General features: G+C 38.3%; 1 protein-coding gene across 3 annotated transcripts in view; it reads left to right on the forward strand.

Annotated features, from left to right (window-relative positions):
- dennd5a (DENN/MADD domain containing 5A) overlaps positions 1–25952 on the forward strand; it is a 124568-nt gene that overhangs the window by 20683 nt on the left and 77933 nt on the right. The window lies entirely within an intron of this gene.

Here is a 25952-nt window from a genome sequence, read left to right on the forward strand (position 1 = left end):
TGGAAAGTTTTTAGATCACTGAGCACCTTGTGAATTTATAGTGAGCACCTGGAGCTTCCACTGAGCACCTGGTGAATTTGTAGTGAAAGGCAGAATTTTGTCCACAGTATGACAGACTGAAAGGAGCACAACAGTGGCTGGTAAAAAAGCTTCCTTTCATTTATTAACTGGTTATATAATTATCCAATGAAGGTAAAAGTGACCTTGGAATAGCAGGCAGTTTAGAAAAATATGTTGAGTAGTTGTCTCCTTGGGCAATAGTGACTTGCCTCCACTTCCATTTTATGGTCTGAGGTGGCTTATGAGCCAATGTGGAACTCTGACACAGGTGGGGCAGGAGGTGTTTGACCAAGTGGGTGGGTAGTTTGAGAGGCAATGTGTTCCATTTGCTGTTTATATTGGTCTTTTGTATGGTCCTGCTGAAGGGATTTGAGATTCTCAATGTAATCCCAAATGCTACATCTCCATTTTTAGAAGTCATGTGAACATGCATGTATGTGTACATATGAATTAGGAACATGAGTAGATCAATTGGCTCCTCAGACCTACTTTGCTGTTCAATAAAATGAAAGTTTACCTGATCGTAATCTCAATTTTGCATTTCCTCATGGTAACCTTTATTCCCCTTATCAAGAATCTTTCTGCCTCTTCTTTAAAAATATTCAAATATTCTGCTTCCATTGCCCTTTTGAGAAAGAGTTCCCAAAGTCTGTCAACTTTTGAAAGAAAAATCAATTCTCGGTCTTAAATGGGCAAACCCTAGTTTTAGATTAGAAAAAACATCTTCACCACTTCCAGCCAGCCAAGACCCTTTAAGATTTTTGTTTCAATCAAGCCACCTCTTGCCCTTATAGACTTCAGCAGATACAAGCCTGGGCTGTCTAGCCTTTTCCTTAGAAGGTGACTTGCCTGTTCCAGGGATTAGTCTTGTAAATGTCTTTGAACTGCTTCAGCATCCTTCAAAAAGGAGATCATACTGTATACAGTGCTCTATACAGTCTCCCCAGTTCCCTACATAAATTAATTATTACCTCCCTGCTTTTTTATTCATGGGCCAGGGATTTCCACAAGTTGGCGAGGATGTTGCATCTTTTTCAAGGAAGCTTTGAGAATATCTTTGAATCATTTCCTCTGTCTGCCTGGCAATATCCAGCCATGATGGAACTTGGAGGAGAATGCTTGATTTGGGAGTCTGGTGTTGGGTGTGTGAACAATGTAGCTCACCATCAGAGCATACTAAATGCAAGTAGAACCTTACTGTGGGGAATGTTATCCTGGGGAATGACACTGAGGATGGTTCACCTATCCTTCTTGAGGATTTTGCAGAGACAGTGTTGACTCATTCACTGAAGCACATGAGAGATTTGGCTTTATACTTAACATCTGCAAAGTAGTCTTCCATGAAACTGCACCCAATAATAAAGGTTCACAATGAGACTCTGGAAAACTTGGACTATTTTCCATAGATCAGGAGGCACCTCTTAGTGAAGGCAGTTGATGGTAAAATTCCCTGCTGCCTCCAGTGAGTCAACATGATCTTTGACTGTGTGGGGGTGGAAAGGGTGTTCAAAGATCAGGAGCTAAACTTATGATCTTTGATCACCCTTTCCACCCCCAGACAGTCAAAGCTTGTGGTCTTCTGGGCAGCAATAATCCTCTCCTTCGTAACATCAAACTGTCCTGTTAATTATCTCCAACTTCTTTAATTTGGTCATAGGACAAGCATTAGTGTGCTTTTCTTTTGCATAAATTTATGTCTATTACATAAGAACATAACCTAAGAGCATAAGACATAGGAACAAAAGTGGGTCTTGAACTTGCTCTGCCATCTAACAAGATCATGCTGATCTGCATGAAACACCATTTTCCTGCCCTTTCCCCATATCCTTTAATTCCTTTGATATCCAGAAATCTAACTATCTGTTTTGAACATGGTCAATAACTGAGTCTTCTCAACTCTTCCAGGGTGGAGAATTCCAAAGATTTGCACTTTGTATGAAGAAACTCCTCATTTGAGTCCTAAAGTACCCCCCCCCCACCACCATTTTAATACTTGAACTCCTAATTTTAAACATTAGCCGGAGAAGAAAACCTCCTCATGTTTATCCTATTGAGCCCTCTAAGAACTTTGCATCAAAATTGTACTCTGCCCTCCTGCTATGGTCACACCAAGGCACTCTAGTATATAATTGTAGTAAGACATCTTTTCTGTTGCATTCAAATCCTCTTGAAATGAGGGAACATTCCATTTGCTTTTCTAATTGCCTGCGGCACCTGCATATTAGCTTCTGGTGATTTTGTGTATAGAAGCATTTGGGTCTATTTGAAAATCATCATTTCCCAGACTTTCACCATTTTAAAACCTGCTCTACCTTCTGTATTTTCCATTGAAGTGGGTGACCTCACATTTTTCCACTTGGACTCAATCACGTTGTTGCCCACTCATTTCAGCTTTCTCCATCCCCTTGAAGCCTCTTTGTATCCTTATCACTTAGCTTCATGTCAAACTTGGAAATATTGCGTTTGTTCTCCTGGGCCAAATTGTTGATGAAGACTGGGAACAAGCACTGATGCTTGTGGTACTCCACAGCCTGCCAACCGGAGAAGGACCTGTTGATTCCCATTCTTTGTTTTTTTTATTAACCATTGATCCACACTAATATATTACACTCAATTCCAGGTTCTTTAACCTCGTTCACCAACCTCCTGCAAGGGACCATATCAAAAGCTTTTTTAAAATTCAAATATACGGCATTCACTGGCTCAATCCCGTCTGGTCTCCAGTAGGACTCCAGTAGATTAGTTGGTGGACTCCAAAGGACTCTAGTAGATTAGTCAAACATTAGTTATCTTTCATAGATCCCTTTTTGGCTTTGCTCAATCAGATTATATCAAATAATGCACCAAAATTTGGTTTGTGAATTGAGAAGTGAGTAGGGCCACTGCCAGCCACCTGTATGCTCATGGAAGACGGTAGTTGGTATAATTTCTGAACTTTCCACTTTGCAATTTGGGTTACAGTTCATTTCCTGTGTGCTTTGCCCTTTAATATCTTTCTCATTCCATTTATTGACTCTTATTGTGATTCATTTCTATGGGTGCCAGGAACTCTTGGCTAAGCTGCCTTCTATTTTAGCAGTATATCCATCAATTCTAAACCTAATATTACATATGCTGATCTTTGAGATTCTCCTGGTTCTTGGTAACTAAGATGTTTATCATGCCTTCAACTCATTGTAAATGGACAATGCACTAAGTTTCAATTGTCCTATTAATAAATGGAACCCTTATTAGCTTTGTACTGTCTGGCAGGATTTCATGGGTTCTGATCTAGTTGCTGGCCTGTGAGAGTTCACATAGAGAAAGCAGATCCTGTGAGGAAAATGTTTTTGCTGCTTTAACACCGCAGGATGTGTGCAGTAATTATTAATTGCACATTGATTCTAAGATGATGCATTCAGAAATGTTCTTTTTGCATTTTGTAGTTTTCTGGAGACTGCACATGCACTGTCAATCTGTGATGTGTGATTGTTTAAATTTTTTTATTAAAAATGTAGTCCATGTCTTCTGGTTCTTCTCATGTCATTACTATCATTGTGTCTCAATGCAAAGTCACTCTTCTATGCAAAGTTGTTGGTTTAGGAACACAACAAAATTTGTTTTCGCGACCTAGTTAATGTTTGTATGTTATTTGGGAGGACTATTACATATTTTCCCCCATAAGGTGACATTGAATCAAAAAGATGTTGTGGCACTTTGTGAATAAGAAAGTAAGCTTGGTGTATTGGTTAATATTTCCTTTCCAGCCAAAATCCATTGATCATCCCTTTTTGTATCTCGTTGCTTTACATGGGATCTTGCTGCATGCACGTTGGCTTTGTTTTCATGTTAAGTGCTATCTACACTTTTTTGGTTGTAAAGCACTTCAAAATATGTATGATAGCAAAGTTGCCGTATGGATGAAAATTCCCTCCTTTTTGATCTTTGCTCATCTTCCCTTTGATTTGTCACTCATTTTGGCTTGGTTTTGTAGTTTGGCTTGATGGAAATTTATTTGGAGCAGACTCAATGGGCCGAATGGCCTACTTCTGCTCCTTTATCTTGTGATCTTGTGATTTGGTTTGCATTCAGTTAGGTGTGGAGAGATATAGGAACAGAAGTCATAATTTTGAATAATCACTAAAGAGTTATAGAAAATTGTAACATACAAGTAGAGTGGGTATGGTAGGGAATGGGTCCTTGGTTTTCAGATTTCAAAAAGACAAAGATAGGTGGCTGATGCTGAGAACTGGTACTTGTGGATGGGGTGTGTTGGGCAACAGAGTAGTGGACTCTGCCCAATACATCACGGTCATATCCCTCCCCAACATCAGTAGTATCTACAGGAGGTGTTGCCTCGAGGGCAACATCCATCATCAAAGATCCCACCATCCGGACATGCCATCTTCTCTCAGCTACTATTGGGCAGGAAGTACAGAAGCCTGAGGTCCCACACCACCAGGTTCAAGAACAGTTACTTCCCTTCAACCATTTTGTTCTTGAACCAACCGGCACAAGCCTAATCACTGGAGTTTTACAACACTATGACCACTTTGATCACTTTGCACTAAAATTGACTTTTTTGTTCTGTGTTCTTTCTTGTAAAAATTGCATGTAATTTATGCTTTTCTTGTAAATGCTGCTTGTATGATGCCATGTGCCTGTGACGCTGCTGCAAGTTAGTTTTTCATTGCACCTGTGCATACATGTGCATATGACGATAAATTCGACCTTGACTTTGAAGAGCAAGTGACACTATGGTGCAAATTGCCACTTAACTTGGTGATTCAACTCTCAGGAGCTGCAAGGACAAAGGTACATGTGATAAATGATTTATAGGGGAAATAAATCTTCCCAGCTATTACCAAACTCCTCAGTACCTGCATGTCACCTGTGTGGCTCGGTAAGGATGTAGTGGTCTTCTGTAATTGGCACATCTCTCCTTGCATTGGGTGTATCTTCCATGTTTCACTGCATACCAAGGGGGAATGTTCATGCTACTTGGTGGACTTGCTCCTTGGTGGATGTTCATGCTACTTGGGGCCACTGATTAACTACTTGAATAACTTGAACAATGCTTTTTATTAAATAGCACTCTAGGATTTTTCTAATTGGTCCTTCTGGGCATTGAATTCCACATTTTTATATTTAACTACAACCCTTTACCAATTTTTTTTCCAGTGAACGTGCACAGGAAGGTGGTTTACACAATAACAATAGATAGGGGTACTGATGAGGAAGAATGGAGTTGAGCTTTATTTCATTGGTTTTGGTATCATCAGAGAATGGTCTTGGGTTTTTGGCAGAGCTGCAGTAGGAGGATATTTCAGCGAAGGGGGGGGATGGCAATTGGGATATGTGCTGCTGAAATCTGCCGACACGAGAGACTGGTATTGCAGGTTGAAATTAATATGAATGTGAAGGTTTGATGTTGGTTGTGAGTGGTATTACAAGGCATGGTCTTGACAGCAGTAGATTAGAGGTAAAGTTTTGGTGAGTATTCATTTCCAGTCCAAGCTTTTTTGGAGAGAATTTTAAATAAAATCTTTTAATTGAGGATTTAAAGGTAAACTGATTGTTCTCCACCTTGCTACATCTGTTTTGCTCTACCTTTCTGTTCACCGCTTTACACATTATTTCCTGGTGTTGACCTGTAAACTCATTTCCTCCATTACTTGTCAGTCTGTTATTTTGCTTCCTGTAACTGTTGCGGTTTTGCTTTTTGCTGCTTTTGAGGCTAAAGTTACTACCTGCCTACTTGATTATCTGTGCATTCCTCAAATTTTCAGTTGTAGCACTTTTTTATTTGCAGCTGTTTCTCATCTCTTTTGGGCAGGTTATTTTATCCCACTTCGAATTGCTCATTATGTGCTCAATTTTGTCCATTTCCTTTTCTTTTCCCATTTAACTATCTTCTTCAAACCTCCTTCCCAATTAGCTTTTGCAATCAAGTCATTTTTAATGTAGTAAATCCTCTCCCAGTAGCTGCTGACATCTTTGTTTTACCAAGCTGTTTCATCTTCATTTTATGAGCTGTAACATCTTTGCTGACCTGTAAAAGAGGACTGCTTCTAATTGTTGACGGTGCATAATGACATGCGCACAGTAATGAGAAAAAGTGGGACAGTACAGGATGAAATGGTTATTGAATCAGGTAGCTAAACTGTGATGGAAACTCGGCAAAAGGGGAGTTAATATTGTTTGGCAGTTCTAAATGAAAAAAAAGCCTACTTGAAATGCCACATGGAGATTGGCTGTGGGAGATGAAAAGTGCAAGAGTATCAAATGGAAATAATGTTGAAAGAGTGAAAAGTTACTTTGAGTTATGGATTATTTAGCCTGCTTTTCATTTAAGCAAGGATTATTCAAATCAGATCAAACATTCATATGTGTTTTCATTGGAGTATCTGAATTTGCAGATGATAAGTAGAACAAGTGGATCAAAATAAGAGGCATAGACAGGAAATTGGTTCTCTTTATGGCACAAACAATGTGGGATTCTCAACTCTGCATGGGATTGAATGGGATGTAATAATTGTATATTGTGTCATGAGGTTGAGACCATTGATAGGAGTAAAAAATGTGTGATGTTTGTAGTTTTTAATCAATATTGTGAATTCTGAGCTTGTTCAAAAAGGTACAAGATTCTGGACAGTCTTGATTTTACTCTGTGCATCTTCAAACTCCAATTGAGAGTGACAAGTTCTTTGAAAGACCTTTTAAATTGTTTTAGTATGGCTTCTCACTAGATTCAAGTCAGGATCTATTGTTAACATAGAACATGGAATATAGGACAGTACAGCACTGGACAGGCCATTTGGCCTATGATGTTGTGCCAATCTTGATGCCAGTTTGCACTAAATAGCATCGTCCTCCTGTGTATCATCCATATCCCTCCATTCCCTTCATACTCATGTGTCTACCTAAAAGCCTCTTAAACTCCACCAAACTACCTGCTTCCAGTACTACCCCTGGTAACCCATTCCAGGCACCTACCACTGTGTGTGTGTAAAGACACCTTTATACTTTCTCTCTCTTTCCCCCTCCACCCCCGAACCTTAAAAGCATTTCCTCTGTTGTTTGCCATTTCTACCTTGGGAAAAGATTCTGACCATCTAACCTTTCTATGCCTCTCATAATTAAAAAAAAATCTCTATCATGTCTCCCCTCAGCCTGCAATGTTCTAGGGAGAACAACCCAAATTTATCCAATCTTTCCTTATAGCTCATACCCTCTAATCCAGGCGGCATCCTGGTAAACCTCTTCTGCACCCTTTTCCATTGTTGCCACATCCTTCCTATAGGGCGATCAGGACTGCACACAGTACTTCAAGTGTGGTCTGACTAAAGTTTTATACAGCTGCAGCATGACTTCCTTACTCTTGTACTCCAGTACCGCTACCAATGAAGGCCAGCATTCCATACACCTTCTTTACCACCTTATCCACTTGCATAGTCACTTTCAGTGAACTGTGGACTTGGACCCCAAGTTCCCTCAGTACCTCAGTGCTATTAAGGGGCCTACCATTAACTATATACTTTCTTTCATTTGACCTCCCAAAGTGCAACACCTCACATCACGCTTGCCTGGATTAAACTCCATCTGCCACTTCTTTGTCCATGTCTGTAACTGATCTATATCCTGTTATATTCTTTGGTAGTCCTTCACACTGTTCACAACTCTACCAATCTTGGTGTCATCCACAAACTTGCCAATCCACCCACCTACATTTTCATCCAAATCATTGATGTATATCACAAACAACAGAGGTCCCAGCACCGATCCTTGTGGAACACCACTGGTCACGGACCTCCAGCCAGAATAACACCCTACCGCCCCTACTCTCTGTCTTCAATGGTCAAGCCAGTTCTGAATCCAAACTTGCAATTCACCCTGGATCCCATGCATCTTTATCTTCTGAACCAACCTACCATGAAGGACATCAAATGCCTTACTGAAGTCCAGAGAGATAACATCCACTCCCTGGCCTTCATCAAGTGCCTTTTGTCACCTCCTCAAAAAAACTCAATCAAGTTTGTAAGGCATGACCTGACCCACACAAAGCCATGCTGACCGTCCCTAAGCAGGCCATGCCTTTCCAAATGTACATAAATCCTACCCCTCAGTATCCTCTCCAATTGCTTCCCGACCACTGATGTGAGGCTCACTGGCCTATATTTACTTAGATTATCCCTATTTCCCTTCTTGAACAAAGGAACAACATTTGCTGCTCTCCAATCCATTGGGACTTTGTCTGTTGCTAGTGAGGACACAAAGATCCTTGTCAAAGCCCCAGCAATCTTCTCACTTGCTTCTTTCAATATTCTGGGATATATGCCATCAGACCCTGGGGATTTATCCACCTTAATGCTTTTCAGAAGACTCAGCACTACTTCCTCCTTAATCTCGAAACGTCCCAGCACATTAGCATGCCCCACTCTGTTTTCACTCTCCTCCAATTCCTTCTCAGTAAATACCAACTCAAGGTACTCATTTAGCATCTCAGCCACATGCTCTGACTCCAAGCACAAATTCCTTCTATCCTTGAGTGGACTTGCCCTATCCTCAGTTATCCTCTTTTGCTTAATGTAAGTATAAAATGCCTTGGGATTATCCTTGACCCAGCTTGTTTAGGACTGTTCTGTTGTAGTACGATCTCATTCTTTGGTTAACCCAAGAAGTGTAAAATTCCCTACAGGTTTATGTGTTGGAACAGAAGTTTTATTGATGTATAGTAAAATGGGATGTGAAATTTGGGTTTCACCAACTTGCTATGATCTTCCAAGGTATAACAGTACACAGAATCACCACCTTGCTATGATCTTCCAAGGTATAACAGTACACAGAATCAGAGTATCAAATTAAAGTTTTTGTGTTGTCATCAACTCTGTTTGAGCTTCACCACATATTTAAGATGATGTATTTTTACCTCGTGTTGCCTGTTTTGCCCTCCTTCAGATCATGCACTTTGTCTGTTGTGCTCTGGACAAAGTTCCTAATTTACTCCTGGCTGGCTTCCCAGTTTATATCCTCAAACCTTTCTGCTTTACCTTTTCTTTCCCTTTTCTAAAATGCTCCTTTTAAAACTTGCCTCTGTGACCAAGTCTTCAGTCATCTGATCTAATGTCATCATGTGAGTGACTGCTGAATTTTGTTTGATATTACCCCTGTGAAGCCTTTAGGGACATTTTACTCTGTTACAGGCACCATACAAATATAAGTGGTTGTTGACATAGTAATTGAAGTTGCAAGCAGATATTTCTTTGAAAGGTAACTTTTTCAAGATTTTTAAATTTGTGTGTTGAAGGCAAAACCTGCAAATATGTGGAATATCACGGCTGTCAATTGATGTGTTCTTTATTACATTTTACCCAGTTTTCTTTGAATACATCTTCTATGCATGGTGCAGACCTCTGCTGCCTTTATCCAGATAAGAGTCCATCTTTCTGTTACATGGACTTCACCAGATACTTGTACCTGGACACAGTTTTCTCAGGCTTTCAAATTTTAAATTGGGTTGCCTCATAGCAGCAACTCCTTTGCCTTGAAATATATGTTTGCCTTTGTATAATTTACTTTGGCTGAATGTAAAATTGTGAGCTTAAGAAATGTGATTTTGTGTCCTTATTTGTCTTGTTCCAATTTTCTTAGATTTTATAGATTCTTTTACCCTCTGGCTGTTTTAGTTCACATTCCAGGAGTTCTGTATCAGATTTTACTCCTGCTAAATTTAGCTTTGTTATCCCAGTGATAAATAGTAGGCCCCACTTTCTGTGAATTTACTGCTGGAATAATGAGGCTGATTTTGGCATTAAGGGACTGGAAGCCAACTTTCAGATGGTGGCCTCCCTGCATTTGTATTTATTTATTATCAAAGTGAACATAACTTCCAACACCTCAATGCTAAAGGATTTGAAAATGTCCAACGGCATAGCAGATTCCATTCATCAAAAGGAGAAATGCTGGACTTTCTGTCCCTCCTTCGCTTTGCTTTGCTGAGTCCATTTAGTGCTTTTAGATTAGTTAATGCAGCATAGACCCTGAAGATTCTACTCTGTGGACATTATGATGTTATCCTGTAGAAACTTTAAATCACAGTACTGTTGTGGTTTTATTCCATTTAATTTTGATGTCTTTTGAATTATAGTTAATTTTGTGTTGGTTAAAAAACCCGTCTGGTTGAATACAGTTACCATAATGATTAGTACAGTAGTCTGTCTATCACAGGATAGATTGAAAAATATTGGAGAGCATGTGTTTTGAACAGTTGAAATTGAGAATGAAGTTCTTTGTTAAGGGGGGAATTTTAGTGAACATGCTTGGTATTTTGCTGTTAGAACTGTTTTTACTGTTGAAGATCTATTTTATGCATGTAATCTGTTCTTCATCAACTGAAATGTTTTGAACATGAAAGTGGCTAGTTTCCTTGTGTATCTCAAGGGTTCAAGGCACATATTTAAAACTGTAGTCTAAAAATCTATAGTGATGGGTATTTGTATAATTGGTGACAGAGATTCAGGTGACTAGAATGTATTTTCTGAGGGATTAATGTAGAAATCTGTAAATTTCCATGCCACTATCCTTACTGCTTAAAATGTTTTGGACATTGTGGAATTGGATTAAATAGCATGCAATTATAAAGTTGCTGCGGTTTTTGAGCCAGTTTTGTATCTATCCCAGATAATACTGGATTTCATAAATTATAGCTCACAAATAATATGTATTTTTTCCCCAGAGCTCCACCAGTGCCAGCTAACTCCCTGGTGATGGGTTAGGGTTATTGCTTTGGCCTCCAATCAACCACAGGAGACAAATGGCATCAATTGTGTCCTGTATTCTACTTAAAAGTGAATACTTCACTTGACCTCTAGCTCTTGTCCTTGAGGTAGGGGAGGGTGGTAACCGTGGGGAAGAGGAGTTATTGTGGTGTTTCATCTTTGCTTTATGTAATGACGGTGTGCATTTGGTCTATGGGGATGTCTGTCTTCAGAAATAAACCTCTGAGGATTGTATTTCCATCACAAAATAGTGTTTTAATAATTGACTCTTGAAAGGAGAACAAATCTGAAGATCAAGATCGTGCAAGTGCCATTATTCATTGCTGGGAATTGTTGTGTTCTCTATAACCCTCCCCTACTCCCTTTAACCCTGCCCTACCCTCCTCTTCCCACCTGAAACTTGAGGGTATTCTTAAATTTTGACTCCATGAGGTCGTGTCACCCTACATTACCTTGTTTAAATGTCTTTTTTCGAGTATGAATCGAGTTGTGAGTGTTGGCAAGCCATTTGACTGCATGATCAAAGTGACTGTCATCACAACTTCGCTCCCATTAAAGCCAATAAAAAGTGGATACTCTGGCTCCTTTTTCTCAAAGCAGAGGCATCAAAACTAATTTTAGCAGTGGCAATACAGGTAGACAGTGGTGAAGAAGGAGTTTGGCACACTTGCTTCATCAGTCAGGGCACTGAGTACAGGAATTGGAATGTCATGTTGCAACTGTGCAAGTCATTGGTGAGACCACACTTGGAGGATTGTGCGTAGTTCTGGCCACCCAGCTACAGGTAGGAAAGGGTGCCAAAAAGATTCACAAGGATGTTGCCGGGACTGGAGAGCCTGAGTTATAAGGAGAGGCTGGATGGACTTTTTTCCTCTGCAGCATAGGAGACTGAGTGGTGACCTCATAGATAAAATCATAAGGGGAGTAGATAAGGGATGGTCACAGTCTTTTTCCCAGGGTAGGGGAGTCTAAAACTACAGGGCATAGACTTGTGAGGGAGAAAAGATTTTAAAAGGGATCTGAGGGACAACTTTTTCCACACAGACAGGTGCATGGATAGGAAGGGTTTAGAGGGAAATGGGCTAAATGTAGGCAAATGGGACTTGCTCAGCTTGGGCCTGTTTCGGTGCTGTGTAACTCTATGACACATTGTACATAATGAACTGAACCATTTCATAAACCTAAAATGCTACTTAGCAAATCTAAGCTTGTTTTTGGTTCTTCATTTCTTTTTTCACTTTTTTGTTTGTAACATTTTATTCCTTCTTGGGCCCAGAATCTGGTCTCGTGCCTTTTCAGTCTTATTTCTAATGATTTTTCTTGTGTTGTTAGCATTGCATTTACAGAAAGTGTTTGATATGATTCACACACGGCATTATAGGAAATAACAGAAACAATATAGGATTTGAAGTAACATTGTGACATTCGTTATTATTGTTTGGAAGGTAGAAACCTGAGAGCGAAAACAGAAACTCATCTCACTGATCAAAGCGTATGTGACTTTCTCGGGGGAACTTAGGATTTGGCTTTTCTCAACACATATTAATGACTTAAAAGAGAATTGCATATACAAATTTCCTAATTTAGCACAGGCTGGGAATTATGTCTTCACCTCTTCTGGTCTAAGGATTAATTATTCAGATCATAAGATTAGTTATTCGGCTAATCCATTTTATTGATCAACTCACATAGTAAATATATCGTTGAAGAGTAAAATGTTCTTATGGGTTAGCTTGGTTACAGGAATATTTTTGTAAACATCAATGATTCAGTTTTATGTGTTGTACTTTATGTTACAAATCCATCTTAATTGGAAATTAGTTTTTCATCAGCTTTGAAGTAGTTTTTAGTGCTCTTGGTGTGCAGGAATCACCTTATTCAAACCAAGCAGATGGGCTTTTAGTCTTTTTGTGAATGCAATTTGTTTTTCTGTACCTAAAGTTCAAATCTTCAAACATGGTGGGATTATTGAATGACTTCTGGGTATGTTTAATAAAATAACTAGAGTCTTGAATACGTGGATCAAAGATTGGTGTGGGAGAGATGGGTCTCAGTTCATGGGGCAGTGGGAAAGAGGGATTTATCCATTTGGGATAGGCTTCACATGGATCAAGAAGGCACCAGTGTCCTCGCTGATCACACCGCTTAGGCTGTAGATCACGTAGTTGGGGAAAAGGGTTCTGGTGAATGAAAACTTAGACAAGAGAAAAGGCAAGGCAATAGCAGAGTGTGTCCAGAAGGAGCAGAGCACACAAAGGTAACGGTACTTCCTATTTATTGTCAGAATAGGGAAAAGTGGATAAAAAGACAATATTTGAAGGCTCCTTATCTGGATGCATACAGAATTCCAAATAGATTTAATGGCACAAGTAAAAATTAAACAAGGATCTGAAAGCCAGTACAGAAATGAGGTTGCAAAGTGACCAAGCTTGAGAATTAAATATTCCAGAATACTTCACTTCGAGAAGAGAGGGGCAAAATGCAAAGGAGGAGGGTGAGCCCTGGTAACATTGATAGAATAAAGGCAATGGAGTAAAAGAATCTTAGCTTTTAAAATCAAGTAGTGGAATCTGTTTCAGTGAAGCTGAAGAACAGCAAGAGTTAGAACATGCTGATGTATGGGCCCTGAAACAGTTGTGGTAGTATAGGGCATGGCATGAGTCAGGAACTTGGGAGGGTATGTAACGAGGGTAATAAATAATGGGGGGCTTCAATCTGCATGTAGATTGGGCAAACCAAATTGACAATAAAACTGTGTGGAGGATAAATGTGTGAAGTGTATTGTGTACTGGTCTAGTTCCCCATCCAAGGAAGGCTATTCTTGCAATAGAGGGAATGCAGTGAGGGCTCTGCAGATTGATTTTTGGGTTGGGAGTATTGGCCTGTGGGGAGATCTTAAGCAGATTAGGCTTGTACTGTCTAGAGTTTAGAAGAATTGGGGGTGATCTCATTGAACCACATACTCGGTTTATGAGGCTTGGCAGGGTAGACGCAGGAACGATGCTTTTCCGAGCTAGTGTTGAGAACCTAGTGCCTAGTGTCACCATCTTAAACTAAGGGACATTTCAAGTCTAAGATCAGAAACTTCTGCACCAAAAGGATGGTGAATATTTGGATTTCACTGAGTATATTCAAGATTGAAGGTCAATATATTTTTGGATATTGAGGGGAGCAAGTGACATGGGGTAAGTATATTGTGATCTTGTGGAATGCAGCAGAAGGTGTGAGGGCTTGAACGGCTTACTCCTGCTATTCCTTGTTATTGATATACATTGAGTAATTCAAAATGAGGTTTTGTTATGTGTGAGGTCTTCTGCTTCCAAGCACATTCTGTTCTGACGTTTGGAAGAAAATAGTGCTCTTTTGGTTTTTTTGCTAGATAAAGCATGTTCATTGACTTTAATGCCAGATGTGCCAACTTGCATCAAGTAAAGCTTGTGTACAATTGGGACTACCAGTCTTCGTGGCATATTTCTTTACACTTATTCATATCCCTATTGATTCTTGTCACTTTTGACGGGCTTCACACTTCTCCATTCTTGATTTCTCACCTTGGTAACAAGATAGCTTATGTTAGTGCAGTCAGTATGAGAAGGCATGTCAATCTACAGTGCATACACTTTATCTGAGAGCTGCTTTGGAGAAATATTTGTTCGTTAGCTACTTTGCCTGGGTTAGGATTTCTTCAGAGTTTTGCTCTCAGAATAATTGTCACAATATTTGCTGCAAGATATTCTTGTTTCCTTTAAGAGACCAAGCGACTAAGACTGGAGCTGTTCGAGACCAAGATAATTCCTGTTTCTCTCCTCCCTCCCCAAAGAACATCGAGTATTATGGCCTCACCTCCACATTTTGTTACAGACTGAGATAGCAATCTCCTTTTGATTTACTGAATGCAGAATTAGAGATAAAGCTATTAGTTTCCTATTGCTGAAATTAGTTTCTTTCACCCAGGAAGTTACTTACTCGAGCAGATGTAATAACATTTATTGTAACTTTTCGCTTGGACACTAGAATGTATCAATTAAAATGTGAATCAAAATTTGATTCTTGCATCCACATCCTTGAACTATAAGGGCTCTCATTGCTGATAGTTATTGCAGCAATATCAAGATTAAGAGTGGCTGACTGGATCTAGGTTAATGGAGCTGGAAAGCTGAGCAAGTACTATGTAGTTTGTGACATGTTTCAGGAATTGGCTAAAAAAACATATTCTTCATTTGTATCATATTATGAGAGAACCAAGCTTTAGAATTCTCTGAATACAGCCTCTGGCAGTTTGGCAGTTTGGCCACCTGGGGTATTCGTGAATCCAAAGAGCTACCTTTGACAATAATGCTATGAAAGATGTAATCTCTCTCAACCACAAAGTTACTATGGTTATGAGAGGCGAAATTATCACTCCCCAAAAGAAGTTGACTGATGTACCTCCAGATGGGGGAAATGAGTTGGTCATTCATGGAAGTTGTTTCTCATGGGATCATTAGTGGATTGATTATGGGAACAGTTGTGTGTGTAACCTGGAATTAAGCTCCCAGCAGGAAGGGGAAGAGAGAAAAGAATGGGGTTCCTGGTGTTGGCTAATACATAAAGATTGCTCTCTCAACTTCGAAGGCATTTCACTGCAGATTAAGGAATTCTAGTTTGTTGTCATTTACTAAAACTTACTGGGCAGCACAGTCAGTGCTAACCACATCACTGGCTCATTGTTAGCACAGAGGGCAGGGGAGATTCCTGTTCTACATTATCTATAGATCCTGATGGAAAATACGGCCATTGACGATCGGATAAGGCTTCAACTGCCTCTGAAGCTGTATATTCAACAGTTGAACACTTTAAATTTGGACTGGCTGGCAAGTAGGGCCATTGGAGAATTAAAGTGGCAGGCAGTGGGAAGCGCAGGTACACCCCTGCAGACCGAATGCAGGTACTTGGCAAAACAGTAATCCAATTTGCATTTGGTTTCTCCTGTGTAGACAAGACCACATTGTGAACATCAAATGCAGTACACTGGAGTGGAAGAAGTGAAAGTGAATCACTGCTTCACCTGGAAAGATTGTCTGAACGAAGCTCTGCCTTAGAAAGGACAGATCACATACTTTAAAAAGGGAAATTAAGAACATCATTTTCTTGCATTTCATCAGGGTTCCTAATTTAGCAATTGATCCCTAGTAAATACCCAGTGCGCTCATTACTTGTAATTTAATCCATTATCTTGGTTTTGTTGCACTGTTTCTGTAACGTACAGTATTAGGTTAAAGGAAAATTTCTCCCTCTGTTGGAAATCCCCTCCATGAACGTTGAGCTTAAATGCTTCTTGGGCTATGGTAGAGGCTGAACCAAGACACTTCACAACTTTACTGACTTTGCAGCCTGGGTGACCTTGAAATGAGCTGACGCTCCTCATCAGCAGAATTGCTGGAATATATTCACCTCTGGAATAATGCCCATCTCCGATTCCATCTTCCTGCTGAAATACTCATTTTTTTCATTTGCTATTTTTCTTCATTGACCTCCTAACTTTTTCTGTAATCTTCAGCTCATCCAAAGCTTTGCTACTAATTGCTAACTTGCACCAAATGCTTATCACCAGTCACTCCAATGTTAAATCCATATTGGCTCAATATTTAAAATTCCCATGCTTTTTATTTCAAATCTCTCCATGACCTTGCTCCTCCCTCTCTGATTTGCTAACCCTTAACGTATCTCCAAATCTAATCTCTTATACTTTTCTAATTTCTATTATTATAATGGCTATATTATATCATCTTTATCATTAAATTTTATTATATCGATAGCTATACTTCCACTGAAGAGAAGTGAACCATCAATCAAGAGAAGTGAACTAGTGCAAGATTTTCTAGAAAGGAGGAAATGGAAGTTGGGTCAATGCTTGCTGAAGCTGGCAGAGTATTTGATCCAAACTGCTGTCCTCATTTCCATGAGGATTCTGCTGTTCACAGAGCTGCTGAATGGCTTAAATCAGACTCTGATTGAGCTGAATGCCTTGAAGGAGCATTGTGTTGCTATGTGGCAGTGATTTTTAAACATCATAGAACAATGCACCTTTTTATATAGCACTTTTAAAGTAATATAACTTGACCAGGCATTTCACAGAAGCATTATTGATCAAAATTTCACCTTGCACCACACTAAGTGTTTTTTAACAATGGTGACCAAAGACTTTGCAAAGACGTTTTAATAGATGTGGAGGGTGGCATATTGACGCAGCTAGTGGAGACGTGCCTTGCATCGCAGAGACCCAGGTTCAATTCTGGCCGCGGGTGCTGTATATGTGGATCTTGTATACTCTCCCTGTGACTGTGTGGGTTTCCCATGGGTGCTCCAATTTCCTTCTATATCCCAAAGACATCCAGGTTGGTAGGTTAATTAGCTACTATAAGTTGCCCCTAGTGTGTAGGTGAGTGGTAGAATCTGAGAGAGTTGATGAGAATGTGGGAGAACAAAATGGATTAATATAGTGTTAATGGGTGGTTGACAGTCAATGCAGACTTGGTGGGCTGGAGGGTCTGTTTCTTGTGCTGAATCTCTGACTTGGTGACTCTTCTAAAGGGAGAGACTTCCAGAATGTGGGTCCTGGGTAATGTAGAGAATGGACTTCAGTGGTGGAGCAATGAAAATCAAAGATATACCAGAGGCACGTTTCATTGGGTTGAAGGACTGGAGGGAATGGCAGATACTGAGAAGGCAATTTGAAAACAAGGTTGGGAATTTTAAAATTGTTATGTTGTGGATAAACACCAGTTGGTTTAAAGTAAGATATGAGCAGTGATATTTTGAAAGAGTTGGAGTTTGTGGAAGATGGAGGTGCAAATGCTAGTCAGCAGAGTAATTTTCTAGAGGTATTAAAGGTCTTGATAAAAAACACTGTCGGGTTAATTTAGATATAGCCAATGCTCTCCTCTGGTGCCCACACCTATGAATCTTTCTCACTAAATTTATAAGCCACCTTGGCCACTATCCAACTCTCCATCCAGAGATAGGTTTGGTGCCTTGCTCAATCCTGAGCTGAGCCTTTATTCTCCATATGCATCATCTAGGTTGATTTCCCTCATAAATGGAGGATCTGTCCTGGGTCCAACACATTGATGCAATCATGAAGAATGCATGCCAGCAGCTCTACTTCATTAGGAGTTCGAGGAAATTCAGTATGTCACAAAGGCTCTTACAAGTTTCTATAGATGTACGGTGGAGAGCATTCTTGACTGGTTGCATCACCGCCTGGTATGCAGGCTCCAATGCACAGGATCGCAAGAGGCTGCAGAGGGTTATAGACTCAGCCAGCTCCATCACGGGCACAACTCTCCCCACCATCGAGGACATCTTCAAGAGGCAGTGCCTCAAGAAGGCGGCATCCATCACTAAGGACCCTCAGCATTGGGACATGCCCTCTTCTCGTTAGTACCATCGGGGAGAAGGTACAGGAGCCTGAAGACCCACACTCAATAATTCAGAAACGGCTTCTTCCCCTTTTGCCATCAGATTTCTGAACAGTCCATGAACCCCACCTTGTTTTTTTTTGCACTATTTATTTCAGTAATTTGTAGTAATTTTATGTCTTTGCACTGTACTGCTGCTGCAAAACAACAAATTTTATGTCATACAAGTCAGTGATAATAAATCTGATTCTGATTTTTTTTCTAAAGGCCTGTAGGGTTTTGGATGACATATGTTTTGCATCATTCATTTATGGGATTATTGATATAATTTACATTGCTGGCACTCCGTTCACAAATGATGTGGAACTATTCATTTGTAACGTTTTGCCATTTTCACAGTAAAGACACAAGATTCTCATGCTGAAATCAACTGATAACTTGTGACTAGTCTGATGTTAATCATTCAGAATCTGGTTTATTATCACTGACTTGTATGTAATGAAATTTGTTGTTTTGCGGCAGCAGTGCAGTCATTCCTATAAATACACATAATTCAAAGTGAAGGAGATCAGTAGCATGGTTAGTAAGACCAAGTATAAACCATCACGACTTCTGAAAACTGAAACATTGAAATGAGAATACCAAAATATTGATTAAATAGAAATTTTGGAATCTTTTAAAACATTCAGTGAATTAGTTCGACAATAGTGATTTTGGTGTATTTGATGTGACTCTCCAGACTGCATCTGAATTTAAATAGCACATTTTAAACAGTTCAAAATATTTTTTCAACATCAAGCATTAATTAATGTGATCAAACTACTTGGCTAAGGTCATTGAACTCGTTCCATTCTAATATTTTCATCTGTTTTATTTATATCTTCAGTGGCTTCAACTTTTTTTGAAGTAATTTGCACTTGAATTTCTTGGGCATATAAAAAGATTATTTCTTTTAAGCAGTAATCTTTTTACTGAGGACCATTGAATGTCATTTCGAACATCTTTTGATTATTTGGATATATGTTTGGTTGACCTCCTTCTCCTAGATGCCAAGTACCTAAATACATAACATCTTCTGCATTACTCTTGTCTACTTCGTTACCTCTTGAAGAAATTCAAGGGGCTTGCTCAAGCTCCTTGAATTTTGTTATTTGTTATTATTCATGTTGGTTATTCAATAATATAATACTGCTTCCTGGGTACCTTTTTCCTATTTTCCTTTTTGGTACTTGGGAATTGGGAGGAGGAGGAGGTTAACCAAAGGGGCATTTCTGCTTCTATTAACTACTTTATGGTGTCTGGCCCATAATTTTCTGGATATGATCTCTTTCCATGATTGTGTAATATTTTAATGTTGGCTGTCCGATTTGCACTGCAACTATTTCTAAATGTGTATTAGTGCCTTTGCTATATATTTCTTTCAAAATGCATGTCTGCAACCCATACAGATATGGAGTTTTCTTTTGTTTTTTGAGTTGTGATTAGTTTATTTAATATTTCTTGATGTTTTGAAAAAGAAATGCGGTTTCCAATCCCATCTTCTGATTTAATGTCCACCAGATCCATCCTGGTAAATACTGAAGAAAAGTAATACTTTGATATCTTTGCAATTTACTATTGCTCTCTGCAGTTTTTATCCTGAACATCCTATGGTGCCTCCATTCCCATCCTGACAATTTTAAAGTAATATACCTATTAAGTGTTTTACTACTATGTTTTATATTTACTTAGTTCTTCTTATTCAATTGCCTTTTTTTTGCATTTACACCTTTACACTGTTATGCTCTCCTCTTATTCATATCTATTTCCCTAGTCACCTATTTCTTTCTAATTTCTTTATTCATCCATATTGTTTCACTATATTTAGTTTATTTTAAACTGAATATATTTTTCTCAGTCTCTGAACATAATTTTTAAATATATCTGTTACTGCATCATTGTTTGCCTAATATTATAGTTATTCATATTATTTTTTGAATTCCTGCCACTGGCTCTTAAAGTGTATTTTCTCCTACGTAATTACACTGAACCTTGTTTATGATGCTCTCAAATATTTTCCTGAACAATATTTATGTACCTCTATTTATTTTATTACTGATCTAATCTGATTAATTCTCTATTACTACATTCAGTAGAGCACTGCTTTCACTCTAGCTAGGAAAAGAGTCCAGTACACATTTATTTACCCATCACTCTGGTCCATTCATTTTTAAGTAGGGAAAGTCCATGTGATGATTATTGTATGTTTGTTCTTCATTTCCCAAATTACTTTGTATAGTTCTTTCTTCCATCATTAGGTTTATATTAACATGGATTTTATTTTTGTTTTCCTAGTGGCTGAGATAGAATTGGGTTTTTACCGCCAAGATTTTAGTTGCAGTAGATATAACTATCCCAATCAACTCCCACCCACCCTTCCACCTTTCCCTTTTCTACTCTGCAAAGTTTAATTTGTTATTCAGCTCTCTTAACCAGATCTTAGTAATCCCTATTACATTTGGTTCCTCACAGTATGCTATAATTTATTATGGCGTTGAACTGTTTTTATGTGCAGATATTTTAAACCATTTTTATGTAGATTTTCCACTCACTTTATTTTTACCCATTTTTTTTTGCATTCCCATAATATAACTTTATTTCTTATTCATGGCTTTGTTTGGTCTGTGCATGATAGCTTTCCCTATTTTTTTCTTTTGTATTTGACCTTGTTTCATTTGAGTCCTGCTCTCCATCTTATTTTAAATCCTTTGCCAACCTTTTATTTAGTCTTTATGCTGAGACATTGGTCCCATTAACAAAGCTTCCTCCTTTATTCCAATGAGTTTGTTGGTATCTGCTTCCCACAATTTTTTCTTTATCTGTGTGTTAATTCACTTCATCTGCTGATGTCTGGATCAGTTTGAATACGTCTTGTGCAATAATCCGAGGATTATTACTCTCGAGATCTTGCTTTTAAATTTGGTTCCCAATTCCTGCAGCAGGACTTTGCTGCCTATTTCTATCCATGTTATTCGTTACAGCAAGACAGCACTTAACACGTCCCTTTTTCAAATTCTTCTGTCTATCTAGTGATGTTCTTTCAACTGGCACCCATTTGGCAACAAACACTCATTGTAACTAGTTAACTACAGAATTCCCTATCATTAGAACTTCTGTTCATTTTCCTTTTCCTTATTTTCCACAGCTCCTGACCTTCCCTCTTTTTCAATAGTGGTGCATTGATTTGCATTGCGGTTGTCCTCTTTATTCTTGCCCTAACAGGTCAAAAGTGCTTTTTAGCTGCTGTACAGGAGCAATATCTGAGAAATGTCTTCCTTCTCAAGTCCCAAATACCTCCCTCCTTGACGATCTGTCTTCTTTGCTGAACTGTGCTTTTCTCTGGAGTGTAACTTTGATTTAGATGAAATTGCTAAGAAATGACGACAACTCCCTTATTTAATAGTTTTGTTTTCTCTTCCCTCCAATATTTTAGTTGTCAGAATGTAGTGCAAGAAAGCATATAATAAAAACTGGTTATTCTTTCAAAACAAGTGCCCGCAGCCCTGTCTTACAAACTTCCTTTCTTAATGTTCTTCAGGGAAAGTTCCCTCTATTGTGCAAAGTTTAATTGAGGGATCTTCAGCATACCCATGTAACCTAAGAAATTACATTATTACCTGTGGTTTCAGTGTCCAAGAATAGGAATCATCAGAGCCTGCAGAGTATTTGTTTATCTCTGGCTGTGTTGATAAGCTTAAACCTTGCTCCTAGCAGACCTTTTAATCTTAATTTGCAGTAACAAATCTCTTCTAACTTTTATCTGCTTTGGTTTATGAACCGCTGAATTTATAAATTGCTGAATTTTGTCGGCTTTAGCAAAAGATACATAGTATTCCTTAAATTTTTTGATGCATTGGTAAAAATAAGAAATATTTCTCAAACCATTTTATTGTAACACTTTGGAATAATTTTGGTAACTGTACAGGATTTTTTTTTACTGCACTACATTAAGTTCCATTATTCACATGGGATAGGGGAGTGGAGTTCCTGCAGATAATATGAAAAAATACAGATACCACTAAGACGGCTGGCAATGACCCCTCCATGGATATAACAAATTGTATGTTGGCAGGGTTCAGCTTGTAAATTTGTTTGTCAAAACTAGCTGAAACATACAAGCACGCTTGATCCTGGCTGTGTTCTTGGCCCAGACTCTGGACCCCAGTTCCTGCTGTACACCTAGCCTGGACTCCCGACAGATCTTACAAGTACAGGTATGTGTTCTCACTGCTTTTGGTGCACTTGCAATAAACTTGAAGTGAAGCCTTGAGTGGACCTTTGCAAATATGTGGGTCTATAGCTTTAAGGCATATACACCATGTGTAAATTGGTGGATAATGAGGACATGGTGTATGTGCCATAAATTCAGCTTGTAATCTGATGTGATGGGATAAATATGCACAATGCATGCTGGGAATTTGCCAGCTTGTTTAACAGAGAGGTGTTTGTACCAGTGACATCCCAATCTGTTGTGTCTTTATATTTTTAGAGAAATGCGACTCAGCTTCCCAGTAGTGTTGTTGAAGTGGTGACTCATGAAAGGAAATGTTTCCAGAGGTTCTGGCAGCCCTCTAGTACTTGGCAATTAGCAAACTCTGTCAGACTGTTCAGTCATGGGGTGACATCCGTTTTATTTGGTAAACATTCTTTATCCCAAATTATTGATATTTTCCATATTTAAAACAATATTCAGGCACTATTATTCTGTTTGCACTTTAAATGTTCCATTTCTCTACAATTGTTCCTCAATTTGTATTCTGATTTAAGTCTTGAAGAACAGCCATGAGTGAAACTTCTTTCGTAACTGATAGTTTAATAATCTGAAGCAAGGCTAGTTTATAGAAGGTAACAAGGTTTGCAAGTGCAATATAATGAAACAGCAAATGCTAGAAAAATACAGAAAACATTTGTTGAATAATTAGTGACCCAATCTGACTATAACCTATTGTTTCCTTTTTTGTAGTTTCTGAGTGAACTCTATTTCTAAACTTTTTAAGATTTTCTAACATTTGCAGTTATTTTTCTTTTTATCATGTGTGCACCTTATCAAACATTCCCATATATTTGAAAAGAAATCCTTGTTTCTGTCAAATTGATTGCACTTTAACTAAACTTCTTGCTATCTAGTTTAGTTTTAAATTTGTTCTTGAATTCTAATCTAATAGTGTGTTTCTCATGTGTTTTTGCTTTGCACAATAAACTGGGTTGCTGAGTTATCTTTTGAAGCAGGCCAAGCTGCAGTTCACTTTTGAGTTCAGCAGATTTGGGTCAATTTGATTTGACAGGAAACATATGCTAAATATAAAACTAAGACTGCCTATGGGTTGAATGACATAATAATTTCTTGATTGGGTTGGAGTGCAACTCCAAGGTTAATTTAGCTCTGGTTTGTGTAATTAAGAGAGCTTCACCGAATTTCTATGTTTATGTAAACTATTTTAATTATGCAGATTGAAAATAAATGCCTTTTGATAAATGTTTTATAGCTTCCCCATTCAAGTTATTATATATTGTCTTCTCTATTTTAATTACAAAATTATGATTTCAATTAAAATTCCGAAATGCTTAATCTCCTAAATTTGCAACAGTTCATGATTTACAATAATTCCAAAATAATCTATTTGGAATCAGTCTTCTGTTTATCCTTTTGAAATGCAAATGTTTCTGTTGCCTTTCCTGATCTCTCAATCTGTGGCATGCCATTAAAATTCGTTACGTTTATCTTTGAGTCATTTTGTGACACTTTATTTTAAGTTTGTTATGAGAGCCCACAGTGTTAAGGGAAGTCTTGAATCCAAGTGCCAGCAAATTATTCAGCTGCGAGAAAGTGTTTGAACTTGCCATTGCTTGTAATTCCCATATATCTTTCCAGGAGAATTTGCCTGTTCACCAGAGCCAGACCAATTTCCCCTTCTCCAGGCAACATTATTGAGGCCAGTTATAATCCATTGCTGTCACTCAGTCTGGGATTAGTGAACTCCGTTCAGAATGGCATCTGCAATTGGCCACTGGGGAAACGCTTGCCTGCTTTCAATTACAAAATTAATTCTAGATGCTTCAAGAAGGGTCAATAAAATTGCAAAAGGAGAGGGAACAAGATTTGTTCTCACAGACGTTATGCTTCAGAGTAAATAATGTGTTTTGCAGAATGAGTTGTGTCACTTATATTTATTGATTTTGTGCAAGAAGACCTCTTAGATATTCCAAAGCATTTTGTAGCTAATTTAGTACATTTGAAGCTTCATAAACATGTGCTGCCAATTTCGTTGGGGGAATAAAAACTCCTACAAATATCAATGAAAGAAATAATCAGATAGATAGGTCATCTGTATTAGGAGTGGATAGAGGTGTAAATGTTGGCAAGGCACCAGGAGGATTCCCTTGAATAGTGATTTTTTTTTGCATTCATCTGAGGACTGGTGGGACTTGATATGATATAATACCTCATTTTGAGGCATATTCAGCAATGTTGCATTCCTGCAGTATTTTGTAGGTTCTGTGCCTGTCTCTGGAGTAGGACTTGATCCTGGAACCCTTTGACTTGGTTAGCAGTATTGTTGAAGAGTGGTTTTTCAAATTGTACATCTTATATTCTGCAGTAATCCACTGTAGCTAATTCTTTATTTTGAAACATTTGCATATTGTCTGTACTGATTACTTAAAGCTTTTACTATTGCAAATATTTCAGTTTGCATTTTACTTAAATTATAATTGTATTAGATGCTCTGAATGTATGATTCATAGTTAAAACAATTTTAATTGCTAATTAGCTTAGAATTTTCCATTTATCTATTATAAATTGAATTGTTAATCCTTTTTGTGTTAACTCCTACTTTGTATGATCACACACAAGGGATTTCAGAATCATATTCAAAATATATAATGTGAATTTCCATGTAACTTCTGCTCACAGCAAGCAGCAATCTTGCTGATACAGATGAGGTGAGAGGATGAGCTGTCTACATTGTTTCCATGAATGGTATTAGACCTTTTTATTGCTTCATTGGCTAAGTGGTGTTGCCTGTCATTACATTTACACCTCAAATATTAATTCGATACAGGATCAAAAGGAGCAATTGCATGTCATCATGCAATCTCAGATTCATCTGTTTTATGATACCTCCTCCTGCTTAGTAGTTATTTCTCCATTATCATATCATATATTCAATATGGGCTGTGTTAGACTATGATCTGTTGTGTTGTGTGACTAATGTTAACCAAACCTTGATGGTACAGACTTAACACAGTTTTGGCTACATTGACATTGGTATTGGTATTGGTTTATTATTGTCACTTGTACCGAGGTACAGTGAAAAATTTGTCTTACAAACTGATCTAACAGGTCAATTCATTACACAGTGCAGTTACATTAAGTTAGTACAGAGGGCATTGATGTAGCACAGGTAAAAAAAACAATAACAGTGCAGAGTCAAGTGTCACAGCTACAGAGAAAGTGCAGTGCAATAAAGTGCAAGGTCATAGGTCATAGTCCATCTCATTGTATAAGGGAACTGTTCTTTGATTATACAGTGTTATTTAAGAAAATTCATGATTTAAGAGCATGAATAATTTGAAACGCAGATTAATTGTAACTGTAGATTTCATAGGAAGGTTCTGGAGTGTTTTTTTTAAACTCTTTCTTGGTTGCTGAAACAATTACTAGTTAAGTTCTACTTTTAGTGCAAAGCTTTGGCTC

The sequence above is a fragment of the Pristis pectinata genome, chromosome 14 (genome assembly GCF_009764475.1).
Source record: "Pristis pectinata isolate sPriPec2 chromosome 14, sPriPec2.1.pri, whole genome shotgun sequence".
Taxonomy (NCBI): Eukaryota; Metazoa; Chordata; class Chondrichthyes; order Rhinopristiformes; family Pristidae; genus Pristis; species Pristis pectinata.